Source organism: Triticum urartu, chromosome 4, assembly GCF_003073215.2.
Source record: "Triticum urartu cultivar G1812 chromosome 4, Tu2.1, whole genome shotgun sequence".
Taxonomy (NCBI): domain Eukaryota; kingdom Viridiplantae; phylum Streptophyta; class Magnoliopsida; order Poales; family Poaceae; genus Triticum; species Triticum urartu.
Window position 1 is genome coordinate 388,793,495 of NC_053025.1, and position 27,187 is coordinate 388,820,681.

At 44.1% G+C, this 27,187-nt stretch overlaps 1 long non-coding RNA gene across 1 annotated transcript; it reads right to left on the reverse strand.

Annotated features, from left to right (window-relative positions):
- Positions 1-13,248: 13,248 nt before the first annotated feature.
- LOC125551736 lies at positions 13,249-18,863 on the reverse strand. The gene is made up of 2 exons (XR_007303083.1): positions 15,130-18,863; positions 13,249-14,885 (listed from the first exon to the last, which is right to left on the reverse strand). It is a non-coding gene; the product is annotated as an uncharacterized LOC125551736 (long non-coding RNA).
- Positions 18,864-27,187: the final 8,324 nt, after the last annotated feature.

Below are 27,187 nucleotides of genomic sequence, written 5' to 3' on the forward strand. Positions count from 1 at the left end.
GATCATGAGTATTATTAACTAGGACCTACTACCTTCTCTCAGGTAAAATAGCATAAAACAAGATAGGCCCTGACTCTTCATTATGGAGAATGGAGATTATCCTGTCTTCAATTCTTACCTTTCGCACAATGTTGCTTCCAAGTACCTCCTTATGACTGTCCATACATTTTTTGCATTCTTTGATTTTCATGTCTCCACTTCTTTTAGAAATCCAATATGGACAGGTGAGATTCGTATGATGACCTGGCCATGATCAAAACATCAAGGTGACCATTCTGATACATCAGATGAGGCACACAATCATTTGGGATTTTGTGTTGAAAAACATAGTAATAACTTCGTAGTTAGAAATGTAGTTAAGTTTTAAAAGAATTTATGCAAAAGATGCATGGATGTCGTAATACTAAAAAAACCTTACCATGACATCTCCATGGATGTTACCGTAGTTCAACACGTGCACTAGTGGCGTGTATTGACCATAATGTGGAGGAGTTTTATAATAGATATTCTAATTCTCAAGATCAGTACAAAATGCGACCAGATGATTTTTCTCCTGATAAGTTAACTCAGAGCCATCGGTGTAGTAGGTTCTGTCTACCATGTTCCGCACATTGTTTGAACAATGAAAATAAGCTGTCAATGGAAATAAGTTGTCAACTATTTTGAAATGAACAATATAAATTAGTTAATAACTATGTTTGAGAAACTCACATAGAGGTAGAATTGAAAGCGTATCAATAAGGACCCAAATGTCCATATTGTCTTGGTCGATGTTAGGGTCACCAAGATCCATGGTGACAAGCATACCCTCATAAAAACCATACATCTTGCAAAGTGCTTCCCAATTTTTGCAACCAAAATGGGTTACGCTCTCAGAATTATATAGATTTACTACAAAATCCACATCATGATGGGTCCTTAGGTGAATTTTCTTTGTTTCAAAATTTACCGGAACGGAAATTAATCAACACTCTGACAAAACATAGGCCACTATAGGAGGTGTAACCTGCAAAACATGGCCGGCCACTTGGGCAAGCACATATCCTATTTGAGCAACACGACGAGGATGTGGGATAGGCATCATCGACGTCGATGCGGGAATAATTGGTTTAACCAAAAAAATAAACTAGTTCTATTAATTTTCTTACTAAAAATAAACTAGTTCTATAGTAAAATTTTAATTAGATCATCAAATCTCATATACCTATATTTTCTTACTAAAAATAAACTAGTTTTATTAATTCAACTAGTTCAACTAAGCACTTACTATAAATAAAATAAACCAGTACTTACTAAAAATAAAATAGTTTAACTAGTTATATTAATTTTCTAACTAATCCTATTAAACACTTACTAAAAACAGTTCAAAAACTATATTGAATTTTTTCTATAAACTAAACACCAGTGCCCTAAATTAGCATCTACTTAATTAGTTACCTAACCTACTTCCCTAACTAAAAAAATCTAAGTTAATTAAATAAATTCACCTAAGTTAATTAACTAAATTCACCTAAGTTACCTAACCTAATGAACTAAATGGAGGGAGCAAGAGTACCTCACAGTGGTGGAGGAGGCCGGCGGTGCGCGGGGGTCGGTGACGGGGACGATGACGCGGATGATGCAGGGGCTCCTTGATTTCTGCAAAAACAAAATATTAACAAAAACATTATTATAGTTACCTTAGGACTTATTGAAACTCCATAAGCTACATTAAATTATTCTATTTGAATTTACTTATTCAAATTTTCTAAAAATTTCCTATTCTATTCAAAAGACCTACATTTACTTATTTTTTTCAATTTCATATTTTATTCTATTCCAATTTACTTATTCAAAATTTCTAAAAATTTCCTATTCTATTCAAAAGACCTACATTTACTTATTCTTTTCAAATTACTTATTCAAATTTTCTAAAAACAAAATATACTAAAAACCTACATTTACTAAAAACAAAAACCTACATTTAACAAAAACTAAAATCTATTTACAGAAAGGGGGAGGAGGAGGTGTGGGAGGAGGCCAGGAGGAGGGGAAGGAGGAGGAGAGAGCGGGAGGGGGGAGGAGAGAGGAGGGAGGAGGAGGAGAGAGCGGGATAGGGAGGAGGGAGGAGGAGGAGGAGGAAGGGGCCGCCGGAGAGGGAGGAGGAGGGGGCCGCCGTCATCGGAGAGGGAGGAGGAGGCGGAGGTGGAGGAGGGAGGGATCGACCTTGGCGTGGAGGAGGAAGACGGCGAGGGCGGCGAGGCGATGGAGGTGACAGAGAGTGCGAGGGGGAGAGTGAGAGGAGGCGCGGGCCGGTTAATTTGGATAAGGGCCCTTAGTGGTAGCGCTTGTCCGTAAAAAGCGCTACTGCTAAAATCTGTAGTAGTAGCGCTTTCTGAAGAAAAGCACTACTGCTAAAATCAATAGCAGTAGCGCTCTCTGTATAAAAGCGCTACTGCTAATGCTAAGCATGTAAAAAAATTCAAAAATACATTGGTCATCAATGATCTTTTTGTGTAGAATCTAAATTGTCAATAGGAATCTTCTTCGGTTTAAGAACTGGCAAAGATTCCTATTGCGGCCACAGATCCTACACATAGAGTTCAATGAAGACCAAGTGGTTGTGATGGTTTGAGAAGCACCATATTTAAGGTGGTGAAAATTCTCTTCGCGGAGCGAGGTGGGACTAAACTTTGGTCTTATTAGGAGGGTACCGAATATATCAATAGTGCTGGTAGGGGAAAAAGCGATGTTGCTAAGAACAATAGTAGTAGCGCTTCTTTCCCATGAGCGCTACTAGTATCCCAAGCATACCTGGAACGGTCTGTTAGTTTTAGTAGTAGCGCGTTTTGCATTTCCAGCGTTACTGCTATGCCCATAGTAGCTCCTCTTGTAGAGCAACAATGCTACTACAAAGTAGCAGCAGCATTTACTCGTTTCCAGCGCTACAACTATGCTATTGTGTATAAGCATTTTCCTTGTAGTGGTGGCGTGGATCCGCTGATTTTTGCAACGCTCAAGGCGGGTAGTTTGTTTTTTATATTTCTAGCTAGCTGGTCTATTGCACACGGTTCGTCCTAATTTCCAAACATACTTACCCGCTTTTAGCTTGCACAGGTGGTGGTTTTACAGCGCACTTGCATCCCACACGATTAAGCCAGTACCTCAACCCTTTGCTCGCACTTGCGCGGTCATGGTGATTTTAGCACACTTGCATCACACACGGTTGAGCCAACACCTCCACCTTAATTTGATAGCGCGTACGCGGTCGTGGTGATTTCAGCACACTTGCATCGCACACGGTTGAGCCAGTACCTCCACCTTAATTTGCTCGCGCTTGCGCAGGCGTGGTGATTCACATCACACTTGTATCGCACACGGTAAAGATATTATACCCCGTGTCCGTTGACCGTCATCAGAGTGTTTGCAGCAAAAAATAACGTTAGATAGGGTCAAAAGACAGCCACACCAGCATGTGGCCCAAATATATATGAGTGAAAAGGGTGGTCTGTGATGTTCAAAATTCCAATGCACAACTTTGACCACGCAGGCCTACGGTTGGGCGTGTCATTGAAGATCGATGAGAGGGGCCAGAAGTCAAGAACCACCTAGAAGTGGCCAAATATATGTACGAATATTGGGGATGTTTAAAACTTTAAATACACAATGCATAACTTTGGTGACACCTGCCGCGCAAACCCGAAAGCACCCTAACAACCATCTAGCTAGGATATATATAATGACATAATGTCGTACCTAGCTAGGATGCTTGGCCCACCACCTCCCACTTCATGTCAGTGGGGCAGATGCATGTAAAGATTGATACTTTGGTCATACATGCATGTCGCCATGACCTACCATAAGACGGACCAATGAATCTATCTTTTGGTCAAATGACAGTTGTTGTTGTTGATAAACCGCTTGGACCAATAGGTTGAGCCATCATAAAAATCACATGAGAGGGACCACAAAACCAGCACCTCTTGCATGTGGCCCAAAAGGATGTACGTTGGGAAGGGGTGATGTGTGTTTTTAATATATAATGATGTACAATTTAGATGTGGTGCCTACCTCTCGATGCAGATAACAACCATGAAGGCAAGGTAGTTAAGGATGAGATACGCAGGGTTTGATGTAGGTTGAACCCAGCAATCCGAGCATCTGGGAGGGAATCCTGACAACGCATGACCTCGAGCTTTGGTTGAGTGACATTTGACGGTGACTGGCCCTAACACGAACTAGCAGGAATACATTCATGGCCAACACATACCCATCATTACCGGTCAAAGGGATGATATATATACAATCGGGGAGCCAACAGATATGCGTGTCGTCACAAAAAACCGCACAAGGAAGACGTGGTCGATTAGAAGACCCCGTATACACTGCATGCGGCGTGAAAATATGTATGGGTACGATGGTGTATGATGTGTTTAAATCCCAAATGCACAACTTCGGTGGGCCACCAACTACATTACAACCTGAACACCGTACCCGACTCCAAGCCTGGTTCAATACGTATGATGTCAGTTTCCCAACTTCGAGGCAGCGGCGTGGGGGGTGGTCATCCCACGCATGCGCTCAAACTTTATTTTGTCTAGCATGGGACACATCTATATATATATATATATCTATACACCTACACACCTATATAGTGTGCGAATAACTTTGAAAGTTGGTTGGTGGATGAAGCCAATCTGACGGTACAGAGATGGCAAATCCGAGCACTACTGGCCGTTGGATATCATCTACATTCCACCAGATTCTACCACATGTACAATCTAGAAGACTCCATGGTTGAACTTAAGCATCATGCACAAACCTCAAAACACAAGCACTTCTCCTTTGTTCTCTAGAATCTTCCATATCTTAATTGCCCAATTTTTTCTAAATGAATTGTCACTTTTTGTTTTTACCTTTACAATGAACAATTCCATGAATCTTAAAATAGATTATTTTTATAAAACTAACTGATTTTGGATGAGATGAACTGCATGTACTATTTTGAATGAAAACCTGGTGGAGAAGGAAGCGTGAGCTACACGACGCATGCGCACAGTGCTTACCCATGTATTGCATGTGTTCTCGAAAGTGCTCAGGGTTGCCGTTTGATCTGGGAGCATCCAACAGTGCACACGTACGATCCATGGGGTTTGGGTTCTGGCCAATCAGAATGCACGAGTCAGATCACGCGCGCAACGGGGGGTGGGGAGAATATCATACGGAAACCAACATTCGGTGGAAACTGGTGAAAACCACGAGAGAAAGATGTGTTGAAGTTTAAAAAAATTGAAAAAATGCGGGATGTTAAGAGGATGATGTTTTATTGCCACACAAAATTTCAAGTTGAAACACATTACGAGATGTGAGCTATGAAAAAGACAAAATCAGCGCTGAATAGTGCCAAGTAGTAATGTCACTATTCAGGGCTGAATTTGTCTTTTTCATAGCTCACATCTCGTAATGTTTTTCAATTTGAAATTTTGTGTCACAATAAAACATCACCTTCTTAACATCCCACATTTTTTTCAGACTTTTATGAAACTTTAAAATATGGTTTCCATGAAGTTTTCATTGAATATTGGCTTTCGTGAGTGAATCGTGTGCTATTTGAAAACATTTCGTGAGGAGAATCTTGGCTTTTAAATCCCCATAAATCCAAAACTAAGCCGGAAATCGTGAAACCTGGCACGGTGTAACAACATGGCACTTATATGTCGAGGAATTTTTTTCCTCCATTGTGGCGCAAGTTTTATTACAAGCCTCTTACGAACCGGAGCTTCTCTCAAAGAAGCCTCGTGGTTCCAATAAGGAAACTTGTCCCCCTTGTGGGGGAAATGTAATCACTGCCTCTTTTCGCCTTGTATTTTCTTCTACGGGCAACATGGAACGGCAGGAATCCGTGCTGAAATTTAAACTTATTCAGGGTTCGTTTGGCCTTTTTATACACTAATTGAGTTTTCTCGGCATTCAGTGTAATAATTCAAATCTGAACTACAAATACATGCTCTAGTTCACCAAAATGGCTAGAAAAATTATACATGTGCCCTTGGGTGCATGTTTAGGTCCCGTGCCAGGAATGGGAACGAATTACAACCGTACCGGTGTCATGACTCGTCCTCAAACATTTTCAATCTCAGTTTTTAAGTCCCCATAAATGCTAAACTCACCAAAAAGTCATTAAAGGTGGCATGGTGTCCAGTTATGGCACATATATGTCGTGGTAAAAACATTGTCCAATTTGGGCCAAGCTTTATTACAAACCTCTTACAAAAACCGGAGCTTCTCTCAAAGAAGCCTCATGGTTCCGATAGGGAAACGTGTTCCCCTTGTGGGCGAAACGTAATCACTGCCTCTTTTCACCTTGTATTTTCTTTCACGGGCAACATGGAACGACATGATATCCGTGCTGAAATTTAAACTTATTCAGGGTTAGGTTGGCCTTTTTATACACTAATTGAGTTTCCTAGGCATTTAATGTCCATAATTCAAATCTGAACTACAAATCATGCTGCAGTTCACCAAAATGGCTAGAAAAATTATGCATGTGTCCTTGGGTGCATGTTTAGGTCTCATGCAAGGAATGGGAACGAATTACAACCGTACCGGTGTCCTGGCTCGTCCTCAAACATTTCGAATCTCGGTTTTTAAGTCCCCATAAATCCTAAACTCACCAGAAAGCCATCAAAGGTGGCACAAATATGTCGTGGTAAAAACATTGCCAATTTGGGCCAAGCTTTATTTCAAACCTCTTACAAACCGGAGCCTGTCGCAAGAACCCTCATGGTTTTGATAGGGAAACATGTCCCCTTGTGGGCCAAACGATAATCACTCCCTCTTCTAGCCTCGTATTTTCTTCTACACGCGACACGAAACAACTGGGGATTCACGCTGAACTTTGAAATTATTTAGGGTTCGTTTGACCTTTTTTATTCATTAATTGAGTTTTCTACGCATTTAATGTCCACAATTCAAATCCAAACTACAAATACATGCTCCAGTGCACCAAAATAGCTAGAAAAAATGGTACATGTTTCCTTGGGGTGCATGTTTAGGTCCCATGGAACCAATGGGAACGAATTCAACCGTCTCGCCGTCCTGGCTTGGCCACAAACATTGCGAATATCGGTTTTTAAATCTCTGTAAATTCAAAACTCACCAGGAAATCATGAAACTTGGCATGGCGTCACTACATGGTACATATAATTGTCCAATTTGGGTGAAGCTATATAACAAGCCTTTTACAAACCAGAGCCTATCGCAACCCTCATGGTTCCGGTAGAGAAACATGCCCCTCTTGTGGGCGAAATGATAATCGCTGCCTCTTCTCACCTTGAACTTTGTTTTCTACACGCAACATAGAATAACAGGAGTGTCAGGCTGAAATTTGAAACTATCTAGGGTTCGTTTGGCCATTGTATATATATTACAAATTACTAAGTTTTCTATGCAGTTAATGGTGTCCATAATTCAAATTTGAACTACAACCACATTCTCGAGTGAAGCAAAATGGGTGGGAAATCGTACATGTGTCATTGGGTACATGTTTAGGTCTCATTTAAGGAACGGGAATGAATTACAAACTTGTCGTCATCCTAAAACATTGAGAATCTTGGTTTTTAAATCCTAGTAAATCAAAAAGTCACCAAAAAACATGAAACTTGGCATGGTTTCATGACATGGCACATATATGTCGTGGTAAAAAAATCGTCTAGTTTGAGAAGAGGCGCACATATTAGTAGCCAACGAAGTCCTTTTTGAAACAAAAAGCTGACATGTTAATATCGCAAATGGTTGTATTATATTAACCGTGTTAACATTTAACCATACTCGATGGCGTGCGTGCAGCTGTTTGATTAGACGGGATGAGCGGGAGAAGTCCACCGTGCAGGCTCGATGGGACGCGTGTGAGCAGTCCGCCGCACAGGCTCGACGGGACACGTGCGAGCAGCAAGGCCGCCTATGCTCATCAGGAAGCGAGTTCTTTGACCTCCATACACCAGCCGCAGCCCGCCTCGCACACAACTTCTCCATTAATGGGTTAATTAAAGCACCTGGACGGAGGGTGTTTGCTTGTGATCCCATGGCAGCCTTTGCTTTGTTCGTGTTTTCAACTAGTATTCCGCCCTAATTTAAATTGCCACATAGGGAAATGGATAATACGACCACAAATAAAATGGCAACGGATAATACGATGACAAATTTGCAATGGCGCAGATAATAATTGTCTTGCATATTCCGGATAATTTAAAATGCCACATGCGACAAAGCCCGGAAGACACGGGGGAAGAGAAGAAGGAAATTGCAAACAATGATCTGGGTCGCTACTGTTTCTACTCATCGATGGATCGCCGAGCGGTGAAATCCTCTAGCTCCTTCTTCAATTCCTCACGACTTTGCTTGAAAGCAGCCACGAATTCCTCCACCTCCTGCTCGTGCTCGATCCGGAGCTTCCTCAAGCCACCCATCAGTTCCTCGATGACTGCTTTTAGCCTCATCTCTGAGGCACTTCTCTGCTCATGCAGCATCTTCCAGCCGGCGGCTTCCTCCTCTTTCTTGGCGACCAATTTGAGGAGCTTTGCATTGTCACCCATGAGTTGCTCGACGAGGCCGGTTGACTTGTCAACCGAGGCATCGCTGATCTTGAGCAGCTTCATCCAGGCGTCGACCAGCTCCTGCTGCGTAGTGACGCCAGCGAGAATGTCATCGTCACCGGCGAAGGACTTCAGGAATGCAGGCTCGTCGTGATGGCCGACACCGCGAATGCACTTCTGAGAGCCCTCGCGTACCCGTGAGAGCTTGTTCGAGGGCTCTGCAGCGCGCCGGGACATCTCTGCTGCGGCTGCGGCTTCGTGGCGAGACCTCTCTAGTGCTTCCGTGGCCTTGGTATTTGCTGCCCGGTTATATGTCCACCCTTAAACTCCTCCTACCGGTCATGGCGGAATGACTTGACAGAAAAAACCAGTTTTGTGGGTGATAAGGAGAGAACTATGAAGGAATTTTCGAGTGGATAGTTTTTATAGCCCGGTGATAAGTGTGAACACATATTAGTTTGATAGGTGTGAACAGATTTGCAATTACTTATTGCGTTGTAATCAACAATGTGACGAGAAACAAGGTCAAAATTTATTGATGGCAGAAGGTTGACCACGTGGTTGCTCCCCGTTGAGGCGGTCGCGGCGCGCTTCGCTCTGGCATCCCTGCACACGCTCTGCTCGCCGTTGAGGCAAAGTTACAATGGCAACGGTTAATAAATCTTAATAATTGTCTTACATATTCAGGATAATTTAAAATGCCAAATGCGACAAGGCCCAGAACACTCACGACCTACATATGCATACAATTATAATAAAATATAAGCTAAAAGACTGAGCTGACGGCTTCCGACGATGGTCTTCTCGGACTCCATGATCAGCATAGCACCCTTGCGGCCGTTCACTCCAAGTGTCCCAACCCGCCTCCGCCTACGGAGCTGTTGGCGCTAGGAGGCTCTTGGGGCTACTGGGCCTCTTCCAGAAGAGCTTGACAGCATGCAATCGCGCGCATTGACAACTCCACGGAACCGCTCCATTTCCACGTCTTTGGCTTGGTAGCAAATTCCGTCGATCACCTGCATCCTCAAAGATATCACGTTGGCGATGTTCTACTTCGTCGGGGATGTCAACTCCGATAAGGATGCGCTCGAGCCTGGCCACCACATAATCGGGATCGAGGTTGACACGGCCGCCGTGGGCAATGACGAAGCCACAGGGTGCCTTTGTCTTGACTGAATCGCAGAGGTCCTCTGCACATTCCTTGCGGGGCATCAAGCTCTCGATGAGCACTAGTGACAGCGGCTCTTCGGGTGGGTCGTCGATCATGCCGCCGAGCAGCTCTGGATCTTTTGCACGATGGAGGGCAAACAACTCATCACACCTGCTCTACAATATGTCGATTGTGCTCCCAAGGACTGTGACGCCGATATCGCTGCCGATGGGCCATGGTGCATGCACTGGCCGATGAAGCTCTTGCTCCCCAACTTGCTCCGGCTTGTTCTCCTTGCCGAAGATGTAACACGGGTAGGCGTCGACGTCGAAGCTTTGGTCGTTGCCTGGCATGCTTGGAATAACTAATGGTAGATGGGTGTGGACTAGATCTTCGTAGAGTGTCGCGGTGGTGTGTTGCCGCCTGGGTTATATGCAGCAAGTCGTTAGCTGGTGGCGGGAAACCGGCGAGGGAATAGGTGTGGATTTTACAATTCACCCATTGATGTCTACTACACAACCTTATTCTTGTAGACGTTGTTGGGCCTCCAAGTGCAGAGGTTTGTAGGACAGTAGCAAATTTCCCTCAAGTGGATGACCTAAGGTTATCAATCCGTAGGAGGCGTAGGATGAAGATGGTCTCTCTCAAGCAACCCTGCAACCAAATAACAAAGAGTCTCTTGTGTCCCCAACACACCCAATACAATGATAAATTGTATAGGTGCACTAGTTCGGCGAAGAGATGGTGATACAAGTGCAATATGGATAGTAGATAAATGTTTTTGTAATATGAAATTATAAAAACAGCTAGGTAACTAATGATAAAAGTGAGCATAAACGGTATTGCGATGCTAGGAAACAAGGCCTAGGGTTCATACTTTCACTAGTGCAAGTTACCTCAACAATAATAACATAATTGGATCATATAACTATCCCTCAACATGCAACAAAGAGTCACTCCAAAGTCACTAATAGCGGAGAACAAATAAAGAGATTATGGTAGGGTATGAAACCACCTCAAAGTTGTTCTTTCCAATCAATCCGTTGGGCTATTCTTATAAGTGTCACAAACAGCCCTAGAGTTCGTACTAGAATAACACCTTAAGACACAAATCAACCAAAACCCTAATGTCACCTAGATACTCCAATGTCACCTCAAGTATCTGTGGGTATGATTATACGATATGCATCACACAATCTCAGATTCATCTATTCAACCAACACATAGAACCTCAAAGAGTGCCCCAAAGTTTCTACCGGAGAATCATGACGAAAACGTGTGCCAACCCCTATGCATAGGTTCATGGGCGGAACCCACAAGTTGATCACCGAAACATACATCAAGTGAATCACGTGATATCCCATTGTCACCACAGATACGCACGGCAAGACATACATCAAGCGTTCTCAAATCTTTAAAGACTCAACCCGATAAGATAACTTCGAAGGGGAAACTCAATCCATTACAAGAGAGTAGATGGGGAGAAATATCATAAGATCCAACTATAATAGCAAAGCTCGCGATACATCAAGATCGTGCCAAAATCAAGAACATGAGAGAGAGAGATCAAACACATAGCTACTGGTACATACCCTTAGCCCCGAGGGAGAACTACTCCCTCCTCGTCATGGAGAGCACCGGGATGATGAAGATAGCCACCATAGAGGGATTGCCCCCTCCGGCAGGGTGCCGAAACGGGTCTAGATAGGTTTTTGGTGGCTAGGGAGGCTTCTGGCGGCGGAACTCCCGATCTATTCTGCTCCCGATCATTTTAGGGTATATGGATATATATAGGCGGAAGAAATACATCAGGGGAGCCATGAGGGGCCCACGAGGGTGGAGGGTGCGCCCGGGGGGTGGGCGCGCCCCCTGCCTCGTGGCTTCCTCATTGATCCCCTGACGTACACTCCAAGTCTCCTGTGTTGCTTTCTTTCCAAAAATAACTTTTCCGGAGTTTTCATTCCGTTTGGACTCCGTTCGATATTCCTTTTCTTCGAAACCCTAAAACAAGGAAAAAACAGAAACTGGCACTGGGCTCTATGTCAATTGGTTAGTCCAAAAAATCATACAAAATAGCATATAAATGCATATAAAACATCCAAGGTTGATAATATAATAGCAAGGAACAATAAAAACTTATAGATACGTTGGAGACGTATCAGCATCCCCAAGCTTAATTCATGCTCGTCCTCGAGTAGGTAAATGATAAGAACATAATTTTTTATGCGAAATGCTACCTAACATATTTATCCATGTAATTCTCCCTATTGTGGCAAGAATATTCAGATCCATAAGATTCAAGACAAAAGTTTAATATTGATATAAAAATAATAATACTTCAAGCATACTAACTAAGCAATCATGTCTTCTCAAAATAACATGGCTAAAGAAAGCTATCCCTACAAAATCATATAGTCTGACTATGCTCTATCTTCATCACACAAAATATTTAAATCATGCACAACCCCGATGACAAGCCAAGCAATTGTTTCATACTTTTGATGTTCTCAAACTTTTTCAATCTTCACGCAATACATGAGCATGAGCCATGGATATAGCACTATAGGTGGAACTAGTAAGTGTGCCCGTGCGTTGCTACGGGTGACAGTGCAGTTAAACGAATGGCTTATCGAGGATGGAAAGCATGGATAGTATCATGAGGTGACACTAAGACCTACAAAATTGTATTCAACCATTGGTAGGGTAGGCGCATCAATCAGTCTTGTTTCAGTTTGATATGTTGATGTCCAAGAGCAGAATTTTAGTTCGGGGATTGCTCGAATCTCCTTTAACTCCGTGCTTCACCAACTACGTGGATCGGAGGCCTCTCATAGCTAGTATAATTTGGTGAAGTTGCCGAAGCTTAGCTTTGTGAAGTCGAATCACATAGCTTAATATATTTACGACGACAATGCCATTGCCAAGTGGCATAACATAGTTCTGAATTCCCCTTCTGACGAACCCAGTCGAAGCGCTATTCATGACGCCGCCATTGTTCCCTTCTCACAAGCTCGCCACCGTCGAACCACCAACCCTCCACCTCATTCTATTTAGCTCGCCACCACGCCATTGCCTCCCTCTCCTACCACCGTCCTCCTCCCTTCATCACCCTCTTCCACATCATTGGCCTCCTCCCCAGCGTCGCCCTCTTCCCCGATACAGACCACCTCCCCGCCGTCGGCCTATGCTATGCTGGTGATCAACCCCTCAAGCAACAGAAGGGAGCGCGGTGCTGAAGCTTCAATATTTCCAAACATTTCAGAATAGGCTTATATGTATGTTGCTTGCCCTCAAGTTGCTGCCCAGTGAAATATTTTAGCAATGTTAACTTCAGCTAGAAATATAGTATATCTGCTTTGGTAATAGCTCATCTAAATAAATGATGTTTTTCACTGGTATACTCTGCATGCAATCTTTCATCAACCTCCCACACATTGATATAAAATCACTGCCATTTGACATTCAATCACCAATTTCCACTTCTTTCTGTTATGGAAAATCTATGCATTCTGCAAAACACTAAAATAACTATAGAATTTGCACAATTAGAAACAAAAAGCTTGTGATACACTAATCAGATTATCCCTATGGAGCTCAAACTTGTAATTAGAAATACTGGACTGGTGCAGACTGCAGTAACCATCTAGTTTCGTCAATCATTACTCCAAGATCAAAATGTGATAATCATAACATAAGTTTGCTTCATGGAAAAATTGAAATATTTGCTTGTACTCTGGTGACAGCTATACTCATTCCTAAGATAACAAACATGTATTTTGACAAACTGATGAGTATTTTTATCCACTTTTTGTGATCGGATCATCCATTGAGCAGGCAGGCAGAGGCATACATGGGCTTTGTAGTGCTGGCCTGATGTAATGTAAAGACAGAGGTGCCAACTATTAGTCACCTGCGAAAGAACATGTGTTCATCAGAGCCTGGACTCCTCTTTTCCCAACCTCTGTAGCCAATTCGGGTTGGAAAATTAAAAAAATTATTTAGTCATCATCTGCATGAGTTTCTCCATTGCTTGCATTTGTATGTATACATACTGTCATGGAGTAACTCCTCTCTCAGTGCATAAGAGAATGAATTTCAGAAAAGGGCCATTTGGCGATGACTCATGTGAGGTATGTCAAGCCACTTGACCAATGCTGCAGCTAAAGCATGTCTGGAGAAAGTAACCATGCAGAGATATAGGTTACACAGAAAAAAATCAAGCCAATATTTTAAGATAAAACATGGTAAGCAGGATGAGACTTTCTTCAAATTTCTTCCCTTAGGGGGCTTACCAGTTTTTTGCCGCAGCAGCCTACTACCATGACTCATGGTAGCAGGAAAATTTCAGTCCCACTAAAGTGCAAACAAAGTATTCGCACAACTGGAGCAAAGATGATCACAAGATGGAAAAAGTGATCATCATATAGATAAAAAATAGGATGGTGAATAAAATAATTCTTTCTCCTCAATCTGACATGAATACACCCAAATAGTTACATAATTTGCCTGCTTTCCGTACTACCTAGATAATTAGATTTGCTTGAGGGAATATGTAGAAATTAGAAAACCAACATAAAGTAAACTGACATTGTTCTAACCTTGCAAATTGAGGTGCATTAGTAAGAAAACTGAAACTTGTTACCCTGTTGCTTGCACAATTAGCAGGCTTCCTAGGTTTGAATCACTTCAAGAAATCAATGGGTAAATTGCAGACGCTGCTCTGTTCTGCTCATTGTGCGGGAGGGCGAAGTGGTTAATACACCGACATAGGGACGGACTACATCGCAAATTCAACAGCCAACAATGACAGGGCCACATCTCTGAAGAATGGAGAGCGTCATCACCATCACAGGCGCAGGGTTCATCCCCAGCACCGGCGGAGCTCTGTCCAGGCTGCAGAGGCGACGACCGGGGGGGGGGGGGGGGGGGGGGGGGGGGGGGGGGGGGGGGGGGGGGGGGGGGGGGGGGGGTTCATCTCCGTCTCACACAACCAGGTGTCTACCGGCGGGTGGCATGCCCTGTCGAGCCGGCCCTGGTGCTCCGTCAAGGCTACTATTACTGCAGTAGCAGGTCGCCGCGCATGCCTGCTCGCTTGCTTCATGCCCCTGTATCGCTTCTCGGCGCAGTATACTTGCCGCCTACTCGCTGTCATTGTTTGCACCCTGAACACACACACACACACCAGCCACCAATTAACATATATGCATACACACAAGCAGCCACGCACCGCATCCTCTATAGACCCAGGACAACATCTTCTACACATCCTGAATTGACGACGTAACACGATAGCAGTACAGAAAACAATTCTATAGTCAAATTTCATCAAACATATGTTTGCCTCGAAATTAGAATATTACGATAGGGGGAGTGGGATCCAAGGGCTGGAGAGTAGGGAAGGTATACCGGGCGGCAAGTAGGAGGAGTGCGCTGTCGAGGGGGCTGGGCGCCTTCTTCAGCGGGGCTGTGGGACGGACGCCGATGAGCAGCTCGTTCGTCCTCCCCGCATGGCCGACGAGCAGCTGCGCGAGATGAGGCGGATTCTCCCGATCTCGTCCAGATTCGGCGACGGTGGAGCGAGGACGGGCACCGAGGAGAGGATGGACGGGGGCGCGGCGGTGGAGGGATGGTTCAAGGCGGCTAGCAGAGGGACGGTGCGCGCGGCGGCGAGCAGAGGGACGGGGGCACGATAGTGGAGAGATGGGGCGCGGCCGCGGAGGTAACGCTCGTGTTCTCGTACGGGCTGTGGTGGCAGGGTTTTTTTTTTGCAAAAAACGGAACATTATCCACACTTTAAGTTGGGCTGCGGGTCAATTTATCAGAAACGGGGATACTTTTTTGCAAAAAAGCCCGATGAGAAACGACCAGAAGCAATCGCTGGTTTATTATTAAATAAAAGGAAAACTGCTCGTGCGTTGCAACGGGAAAAAACATCACACTCATAACCCAATAAGCATGACCTAAAATAAAAAGGATTATTTGATTAATCTCTCCTCAATTATGTTCAACATGAAGAAAAATTATGCTTTCAGCAAGAACCTTTTATGGGACAGGTAAGATACTATGTATGCCCAGTTGGGTTGTGGATTAAAGTAAAAGAATGAAAAATAAATAAACTCAAGCATAAAATTAAAACACATAGAAAACATTAAAATGAAAATATGGAAACATAATTTCTTCTGTTAATGCAAGATGCTATTGCTCACCTTCATTTCAGAAGCATACAAAATTTAGGATTTAACATAGCTTTCAACATGAATACTGGAATACTCTGCTATCCCTAACTTCGTACAACTTTGTATTAAAGTTGTACTTGTATCTCACATTCTCACTGAACAAACTTAATATAAGTGTGGGATATATGGATTATCAATCATTCCAAATCACATGGTTATACTTATACAATGAGCGCTGAAGAATTATAATTTACTTGCAATGAGAGTTGCAGATGTATAATTTCATTATACAATGAGGGTTGAAGATTTTTTGGCTGGCCTGTAAGACGAAATCATTTATAAGCTTGGAAGGCAGTTCCTTCTCCAACTAATGTGTGCACTATGTTATAGTTCAGATCTGTAAGTAACCAAATGGAATTGTGGCCATTACAATATCATAGAAAATTGGCAACCGCAATCTACCAAACAATTAGTAACATGAACCCATCCAAGTAAAAAAAATAGGACTTGTAATATTTGTATTCAAATCATTTCATTTCGCTACATAGTTGAGACATCCGCCAGAGCAAGTTGCAGTCAATGTTTTAACTGGCAGCATTGCCCAACAAAAAGGTGTATGAAGCAGGGAAACACAGCTTCCAGTAGGATTATGAAAGTTTATATGTCAAGTATATAAATTGCAGCAGCAATCATGATGTATGAAGTGACATACTAAATAATATGCATCTTGGAATAGCTAGGCTCAAAGGTTTGAATTTGTAGAACTGTCAGATTCAGTCCTTTGTTTCAATGGAGACAAGCTTTTTTCGGACGGAGGGAGTACCAATGAAAATGAAAACAACGGACTTATATTTACTGGGAGATGCTAAAAAAACCAAATCAACTCTATAGGGATGGAAAGGGAGAAATGTGTCTCTTAAGTATACCATGATGTATCGAGTGCTAGAAAATTGAGTATTAATTAATTGCATGGGTATCGAGTGCTACAAACCATGATGGAGAAGGAGCCACTCCATCGTGACCTCCTTCACTCCCAGATTCACAGCTGGCATCGCATCATACCAAATCTAGCATCGCATAGTGTCTCTATACGGCAGCGCTGTACCAAGCCCAAGTAAGTCAACAAATCATGTTATCACTACCGATTTCCTCTAATCATTGTTGGCATGATGGATGTAAACAAAAAGAGTCAAATACATCTATTTTCTTTGGAACTGAAGGTGCCATTTAAGTGGATGATTGCAAATATCATACCATAATGTCACATTGCTGTTATAACAAATGTGCAAATAAGGCAAAAAAAATGGGTTGGGAGTGTGCAAATAAGATATAGGGGGAGTACAGGAAGGATGAGGAAGAGGGCGAAGTACCTGCCCATCACGTCCACACAAGAATCCGTCAAAGTAGCCAATTGATCTAACAAAACCTAGAAGAGTACAGCTATTGTTTTCACAACGGAACGAAGTATTCTCTCCACATGTTTTCTGGTACCTTATAACACTGATGCTGCATAAACATTTAGAACCAATTTAAAGGGATCCTTTTGATTGTTTGACAGGTCAAAGGAATAGGTAGTTAGTGAAAGGGGATAAGCCTCTTCGGAGTGAATTGATATTGCATTTAAGTTTAATGAGCGGACTATTTTTTGTAGGAAGAAAAGAGCGACATACACACTAATGTTTACAGTAGAATTTATTCACCGTTTAGCCACATCAAGATTCAAATTTGTTAAACAAAGACTAACAGTCCTAGAAAATAAGTTGTTAGGCGAGAGCTTCTACAAAAAGAGAAAATGAAGTTTGGAGATATTAACCTTTAACTGAACAACGCGACGAACAACAGTACTGCAATTTCACTGTTATACTTGATATGCTTCTGTCATTAACCATCAGTACTGTAAGGAAATCTTGCTTTCCTCTCACATTAAGCATAATTTAATTTAGAATTTAGATGCATTTACCAATCTATGGTTTCTATATCTGGACCTGAACAAAAGCATATCAGATTGAGTTCTCTTTCTATTGTTTATCTGTCCAATGTATAGATGATCAGATTGTATAAATCTTCTTCGGGGAAAAGGAAGAACATATTACTTCTAACAACTGGCATTTTGAGTGGAGCCAAGCAATGTCGTTGGGGCCAAGAGAAAATCGGTATTTCACAAATTCTAACACTCAAGTAGCAACTTGCATCCTGATGAAATATAAATACGCTAAGCAAATAAGATAAGAGACAACCTCAACCACATGGGCTAGAGCTTCTTGTTTTTTAATCTAGAAACACATGAGTCAGAACTTGAGCTTTTTCCTTATTTTTCTGGTGGATACCTGAGGATATTGGAGCCCTTGATGGGCTGGTGATGGCAAGATCGAGGTAGCGATTGAGGATCTGGCAGCAACAAAAACCAAGGAGCGATTCTCCATCACCAGCGTTTGCAGCAGCAGCGGTGACCACGGGGATGGCAAGCGCCGTAGCTGATGCTCCTAACCGGTGAAGCAGCGGTGCGAGCGACGGACTACGCAGCTGCGCTCCTCCCAGTGAAGCCGCGGCCGGCGAGACGCGCTCCTCACAGGGATGGCAATCCCCAACTCCAGCCGCCGTCGTCGTTCTGCATGCTCCAGCCGCCGCCGCCGATCTAGCCGCCCCCGTCGTTCCGCATCGAGCGGCGAAGCCGTGTTGACCCGATCCAGAAGGAGCGCTCGAGTGTCCTCCGCCTCCAAGTCGCCGGCGCCAAATTCCAGACCAGATCCGAGTAGGGGTGGGGGCGAAACAGGGAGGGAGGAGGGAGATGGCTAGGGGAAAGATGGAGAAGAGGGGAGGATGGAGCGTCGGCGGGCATGTCATCCACCACGGTATGGCCTGGGGGAGTAGAGGTGGGGGGAGAAGACGGGGAAGAGGGGCGGGCAAGCTGGAGGGCCGGCGGCTCGAACCCACGTTCGTGTGTGGGTCGAAGAAGGAGACGGGGGCGAGGAGTAAAAATCGAATCGTTTTTTTCCACTTAGACGTCAGGACTACGGGTTCATTGCCAAAAACTATAAGGACTTTTATGAAAAAACGCCGCGACGGTGAATCCGGAGACTCAATCTGTGCTTTATTATTAGGGAGAGATAGAATGGTGGTTGTGGAGAAGACAAAAAGGAGAAAATAGTCTCACATCAACTAGGCGTATTAATGGGCTATGGAGATGCCCATCAATAGATATCAATGTGAGTGAGTAGGGATTGCCATGCAACGGATGCACTAGAGCTATAAGTGTATAAAAGCTCAACAAAAGAAACTAGTGGACGTGCATCCAACTTGCTTGCTCACGAAGACCTAGGGCATTTTTAGGAAGCCCATCATTGGAATATACAAGCCAACTTCTATAATGTAAAATTCCCACTAGTATATAAAAGTGACAATATAGGAGACTCTCTATCATGAAGATCATGCTGCTACTTTGAAGCACAAGTGTGGTAAAAGGATAGTAGAATTGCCCCTTCTCTCTTTTTCTCTCATTTTTTTATTTTTTTATTTGGGCCTTTTCTCTTTTTTTTATGGCCTCGTTTTTTATTTTATTTTTTATTTGGGACTTTTCTCTCTTTTTATGGCCTCTTTTTTTAGTCCGGAGTCTCATCCCAACTTGTGGGGTAATCATAGTCTCCATCATCATTTCCTCACTGGGACAATGCTCTAATAATGATGATCATCACACTTTTATTTACTTACAACTCATGAATTACAACTCGATACTTAGAACAAGATATGACAAGGTGTGCAAGCTCCAACGCTCGATTTATGGACTGGTGCAAGCATCTCGGAGTTGGAACATTCGCTTTGATGAGATGATCAAAGCGTTTGGGTTTATGCAGACTTATGGAGAAGCCTGCGTTTACAAGAAAGTGAGTGGGAGCTCTGTGGCATTTCTCATATTATATGTAGATGACATACTTTTGATGGGAAATGATATAGAGCTTTTGGACAGCATTAAGGCCTACTTGAATAAGAGTTTTTCAATGAAGGACCTTGGAGAATCTGCTTATATATTAGGCATCAAGATCTATAGAGATAGATCAAGACGCCTCATAGGTCTTTCACAAAGCACATACCTTGATAAGATATTGAAGAAGTTCAATATGGATCAGTCTAAGAAGGGGTTCTTGCCTGTGTTGCAAGGTGTGAAATTGAGCTCAGCTCAATGTCCGACCACGACAGAAGATATAGAAGAGATGAGTGTCATCCCCTATGCCTCAGCCATAGGTTCTATTATGTATGCCATGCTATGTACCAGACCTAATGTAAACCTTGCCGTAAGTTTGGTAGGTAGGTACCAAAGTAATCCCGGCAAGGAACACTGGACAACGGTCAAGAATATCCTGAAGTACCTGAAAAGGACTAAGAAAATGTTTCTCGTTTATGGAGGTGACGAAGAGCTCGTCGTAAAGGGTTACGTCGACGCTAGCTTCGACACAGATCTGGATGACTCTAAGTCACAAACCGGATACGTGTATATTTTGAATGGTGGGGCAGTAAGCTGGTGCAGTTGCAAGCAAAGTGTTGTGGCGGGATCTACATGTGAAGCGGAGTACATGGCAGTCTCGGAGGCAGCACACGAAGCAGTCTGGGTGAAGGAGTTCATTACCGACCTAGGAGTCATACCCAATGCGTCGGGACCGATGACTCTCTTCTGTGACAACACTGGAGCTATTGCCCTTGCCAAGGAGCCCAGGTTTCACAGGAAGACCAGGCATATCAAGCGTCGCTTCAACTCCATTCGTGAAAGTGTTCAAAATGGAGACATAGAGATTTGTAAAGTACACACGGACCTGAATGTAGCAGATCCGTTGACTAAACCTCTCCCTAGAGCAAAACATGATCAACACCAGAATTCCATGGGTGTTCGATTCATCACAATGTAGCTAGATGATTGACTCTAGTGCAAGTGGGAGACTGTTGGAAATATGCCCTAGAGGCAATAATGAAATGATTATTATATTTCCTTGTTCATGATAATTGTCTATTGTTCATGCTTTAATTGTATTATCCGGAAATCGTAATACATGTGTGAATACATAGACCACAATGTGTCCCTAGTGAGCCTCTAGTTGACTAGCTCGTTGATCAACAGATAGTCATGGTTTCCTGGCTATGGACATGGGGATGTCATTGATAACGAGATCACATCATTAGGAGAATGATGTGATGGACAAGACCCAATCCTAAACATAGCACAAGATCGTATAGTTCGTTTGCTAGAGTTTTTCCAATGTTAAGTATCTTTTCCTTAGACCATGAGATCGTGTAACTCCCGGATACCGTAGGAGTGCTCTGGGTATACCAAACGTCACAACGTAACTGGGTGACTATAAAGGTGTACTACGGGTATCTCCGAAAGTGTCTATTGGGTTGACACGGATCAAGACTGGGATTTGTCACTCCGTATGACGGAGAGGTATGTCTGGGCCCACTCGGGTGAGCTCAAAGTGACCAAGTGTATGGTCATGGGATCATGCATTACGGTACGAGTAAAGTGACTTGCCGGTAACGAGATTGAACGAGGTATTGGGATACCGACGATCGAATCTCGGGCAAGTAACGTACCGATTGACAAAGGGAATTGTATACGGGGTTGCTTGAATCCTCGACATCGTGGTTCATCCGATGAGATCATCGAGGAGCATGTGGGAGCCAACATGGGTATCCAGATCCCGATGTTGGTTATTGACCGGAGAGCCGTCTCGGTCATGTCTACATGTCTCCCGAACCCGTAGGGTCTACACACTTAAGGTTCGGTGATGCTAGGGTTGTAGAGATATGAATATGCAGTAACCCGAAAGTTGTTCGGAGTCCCGTATGATATCCTGGACGTCACGAGGAGTTCCGGAATGGTCCAGAGGTGAAGAATTATATATAGGAAGTGTAGTTTCGGCCATCGGGAGAGTTTCGGGGGTCACCGGTATTGTACCGGGACCACCGGAAGGGTCCCGGGGGTCCACCGGGTGGGGCCACCCATCCCGGAGGGCCCCATGGGCCAAAGTGGGGAGGGGAACCAGCCCATAGTGGGCTGGTGCGCCCTCCTTGGCCCACCCCATGCGCCTAGGGTTGGGAACCCTAGGGTGGGGGGTGCCCCACCTGGCTTGGGGGGCACTCCACCCCTTGGCCGCCGCCCCTCCTAGGAGTTCCCATATCCTAGGGCCGGCGCACCCCCCTAGGGGGCCTATATAAAGGGGGGGGAGAGGGGGCAGCCGCACCCTTGAGTCTTGGCGCCTCCCTCTCCCCTGCTACACCTCTCCCTCTCGCAGTATAACGGCGAAGCCCTGCTGCAGTGACGCCCTGCATCCACCACCACACCGTCGTGCTGCTGGATCTTCATCAACCTCTCCTCCCCCCTTGCTGGATCAAGAAGGAGGAGACATCACGCTGACCGTACGTGTGTTGAACACGGAGGTGCCGTCCGTTCGGCGCTAGGATCTCCGGTGATTTGGATCACGTCGAGTACGACTTCCTCATCCCCGTTCTTTGAACGCTTCCGCGCATGATCTACAAAGGTATGTAGATGCAATCCGATCACTCGTTGCTAGATGAACTCATAGATGGATCTTGGTGAAACCGTAGGAAATTTTTTGTTTTCTGCAACGTTCACCAACAAAAGTATGTCCTTCCAGCCCCCAATTCGTGAATCAACCGTGGGTACTCCTCGAGCCAACCCGACTTTAGTCATCACATGTATCATGTATAAAGTATATAGTATATACCCGTGATCACCTCCCGAGTGATCATGGCCCGATAGTATAGCATGGCAGACGGACAAGAATGTAGGGCCACTGATGGTAATCTAGCATCCTATACTAAGCATTAGGATTGCAGGTAAAGGTAACAACAGTAGTAGTAAGGACAGGCTATGCATCAGGATAGGATTAACGGAAAGCAGTAACATGCTACACTACTCTAATGCAAGCAGTATAGAGAAGAGTAGGCGATATCTGGTGATCAAGGGGGGGCTTGCCTGGTTGCTCTGGCAAGAGAGAGGGGTCGTCAACACCGTAGTCGTACTGGGTAGCAGCGGCATCGGTCTCGGTGTCTAGCGAGAGAAGAGGGGGAAGAAACAATAAATATAATGCAAACAAATGCATGACGATGCATGACATGACAAAGCGTGATGCTAGGTGTGCCCTAACGCGGTACGAGGTGGTACTGGTGAAGGGGGGAAACATCCGGGAAAGTATCCCTGGTGTTTCGCGTTTTTGGGCAGACGAACCGGAGGGGGAAAGTTGCGTGTTCGCTATGCTAAGGATGCGTGGCAGATGAACGGGCTGCGTATCCGGATTCGTCTCGTCGTTCTGAGCAACTTTCATGTTGAAAATAATTTAATCCGAGTTACGGATTAAAAGATATGATTTTCTAAAGATTTTATTAATTCCTGGAATTATTTTTAATTCAAAAATAATTGCTAAATTGCTAGGCGCACCCAGCACAGTGTACACAAAAGTGTACCCAGTGACTGACAGGTGGGCCAGAGGGACCCAGTTGACCAGTCAACGTTTGACTAGTCAACACGGGTGGGACCCCCCTGTCATTGACTGTTTTAGTTAATTAGGGTTTAGGTTAATTAGTTAGGCTTAATTAGTTGTTTTAGTTTAGTTAATCAAACTTAATTAAGTTAATTAATTCTTTAATTAATCAATTATTTATTTTTATTTTTATTTTTATTTTTATTTTTTTAAATAAGTTCTGGGGTGGGGCCCCACATGTCATAGGGCCTGCGGGCCTTAGTGGTTGTGGGGTTAACGGGCACCGGGCGTGGGCACTGCCCGAGCGGGCGCAGCGGACGACGGGCGTCGTGTGCAGGGGGTGCGGGCGCAACCCGAGCGGAGTAGTGGGCGCTGGGTCATCGGGTCCGGGCGCGCGGACAGTGGCACGGCTCGCCGGACGGCCGCAGCCGGCAGAGGTGATGCAGGGGCGGCGGCTTGCGTGGCGCAGGCGGCAAAGGGAGCAAGGCGGCGCGCTCGTGCGTAGCGGGCACGTGCAGGAAGCAGCAGCTGCGGCATGGGGCGAGGCGGGGCGATGGTCGGCGCCGAGGGCAGCGCGGCGCGGCCGCAGGCGTGCAGCACTAGCGCGGGGCCGGCGGAGGAGCCGCGTGTGGCAGCAGCGGGTAAAAGGTGTAGGCGAGTGGGGCAGGGGAAAGCGAGGCCGGCAGCGAGGGGACGAGGCCACGACGGGGCAGGTGGGCACACAGGGAGGGCGCGGGGCGCGGCTGTGGCCGCGACAGAGAGGGGCGAGGCGGGGCACACGCGGCGCACGGCGAGGCCTGCGCCGTCGCGGGCGAGGGAGAGAGAGGAAGGGCGCGGGAGCGCGGCCGGAGATGGTGCGGGCGTGCACGGAGGTGGATACCAGGGCACGCGGTGAAGCAGTGAGCGCGCACGCGGGGGTTGTGGCGACGAGCGCGAGCGCGCGAGGGAGAGGGAGGGAGCGATGCGCGTGCTCACTGGGGTCGTAGGGGACGGGGCAACGGGGCGCGGGGAGGGGATGGGGACAACGCGCGGTGGGGAAGCATGCCAGCGGAGAAGTCCGGCGAGGCGGTGCGGTCTCCAGGCGGCGACGTCGAGGGGCACGGCATCGGGGGGGGGGGGCTCGTTCCCCTCGATCCGATCTGGATCGGGGAGGAGGGGGGAGAATGAGTGGGGGGCGAGTGGGGCGACGGGTTGGGTTAGGGTTTGGGTCGTGGGGGATATGGGGAATGGGGGGGTGGCCGGCTGGGCCTTTGCCCAGTTGGGCCGGTGGCCTGACCGGCTGTGGCCTGGTGGGCCGAAGCCCAAGGGGCCTGGGGTTCTTTTATTTTATTTTTGCTTTCTGTTTTGTTCCTTTTCCTTTTTCCTTTTATTTATTTTCTTTTACTGTTTTAATTAGTTTAAAGCGCTTAGGCACTTTATAAAAATATGTTTACTATACCATAATTAAATATGCAAATTATGGAACTGCCCGAACATTTTTATTTTAACTTTTGAAAACTTTTATAATTTAACTTTAGTTTAATTTTTGAATTTGACTCGGTTTTGGACTAACGGTAGATTATCAACAGTAACCGTGGTGATGTGGCATGAATAGCGTTGGATTACTGTAGCACGATTATCCGGACGTTACACATAAAGTTATCAAATAAATTGTTGGACCTTAGTAATTTGTCTATTAATAATCTTCAAAAAGAATTAACTCAATAGCACTCTCCAATAAAAACTGGCAGCAATTCTCGTGAGCGCTAAAGTTTCTGTTTTTTATAGCAAGATCAAAAAGACTTTCCCCAAGTCTTCCCAACGGTTCTACTTGGCACAAACACTAATTAAAACATAAAACCTCAATAATAACAGAGGATAGATAAATTATTTATTAATAACAGGAGAAAAAAGCGAGGAACAAAAATAAAATTGGGTTGCCTCCCAACAAGCGCTATCATTTAACGCCCCTAGCTAGGCATGATGATTTCAATGATGCTCACATAAAAGATTAGAATTGAAACATAAAGAGAGCATCATGAAGAATATGACTAGCACATTTAATTCTAACCCACTTCCTATGCATAGGGATTTTGTGAGCAAACAACTTGTGGGAACAAGAATCAACTTGCATAGGAAGATAAAACAAGCATAACTTCAAAATTTTAAGCCCATAGAGAGGAAACTTGATATTATTGCAATTCCTACAAGCATATATTCCTCCCTCATAATAATTTTTAGTAGCATCATGAATGAATTCAACAATATATCCAGCACCTAAAGCATTCTTTTCATAATCTACAAGCATAGAATTTTTATTACTCTCCACATAAGCAAAATTCTTCTCATTCGGAATAGTGGGAGCATCATAAGAGACTCGAATACTATAAATTGTTTCCATATTAAAAGAGTAATGTCCAGAGAAAGGGTAATCATAATCATGACACGTTTTATAAATATAATCATCACTACTTTTTATAGCATATGTATCATCACAATAATCATCATAGGTAGGAAGCATGCTATCATCATTATAAATTTGCATATCAAAACTTGGGAGACTAAAAATATCATCTTCATTAAACGTAGCATCTCCAAGCTTGGGACAAACATTAATTGCAGCAAAGATATTCTCGAAAACATCATCTTCTTCAAACATAGCATCCCCAAGCTTGGGCCTTTTCATATCATAAGCATAATCACTCTCATCATCAATAGTATGGATAGCACCAACAGTATAGCAATTATCATATTCTTCCAAGAAAGTGCCAAAAAGATTTTCAAGATCATAAGAAGTATCATTATCTTCCACAATTATATTTTCATGAGGCACAATAGTAATAGGAGCAGCATTATTTGGGAGAGATATCTTTTTACCTCTGTTCCTTTTTTCTTTTCTTCTTCGTCACCACATCATGTGTGGGTTCAATCCTCTTTTTGGAGCTCCTTATTAATGAGATTGGTTGAATAGGAGGCTCCTCCTCGTTACCTGATTCATCATAAGAAATAATAGGAGGGTATTGGGAAGCCTCTTCCCTTTCATTCGTATTCTCTTCATCTTCTATTTGTTTTCTTTTCTTTATGTAGTTGCCAATATAAGGATTTTCAACACAATTCACCGCACAATACATATAAATTTCCTCTAGATCAAAGCCAAGAAGTTTATAGCGGGCAAATACTGCTTAGTTATACGTTTCATTTCTTCGTAACCCATAAGCAAACTGAGTTCATTATAATGTGCAAGGGAAATCAAGTCATCACAACTTTTGGACACAATTAGATCATGAAACAATTTGCATCGGATAGCTAAATGACCCTGTTCATTGCAAAGTCCACAAGTACGGCCAAGAAAATTTAAATTTTCAGCACAATCATCTAGCCTTTCTTGCAACAATTTAGTTTCTAAGTACTTATGCCTCTTGCAATATATATCTTCCCTATTTGGTGTGTACTTACAAACCCAATGCACTACACAAAAATTGACATGTTTATAGGAGACATTTTCATCATAACTAGGGCAATCATCATTAGTAGTATGGATATTCAAGGAGTTCATACTAACAACATTGCAGTCATGCTCATCATTCAAAGATTTAGTGCCAAACATTTTAATGCATTCTTCTTCTAACACTTTGGCACAATTTTCCTTTCCATCATACTCACGAAAGATATTAAAAAGATGAAGCGTATGAGGCAAACTTAATTCCATTTTTTATAGTTTTCTTTTATAGACTAAACTGGTGATAAAACAAGAAACAAAAAGACTCGATTGCAATACCTAAAGATATACCTTCAAGCACTCACCTCCCCGGCAACGGC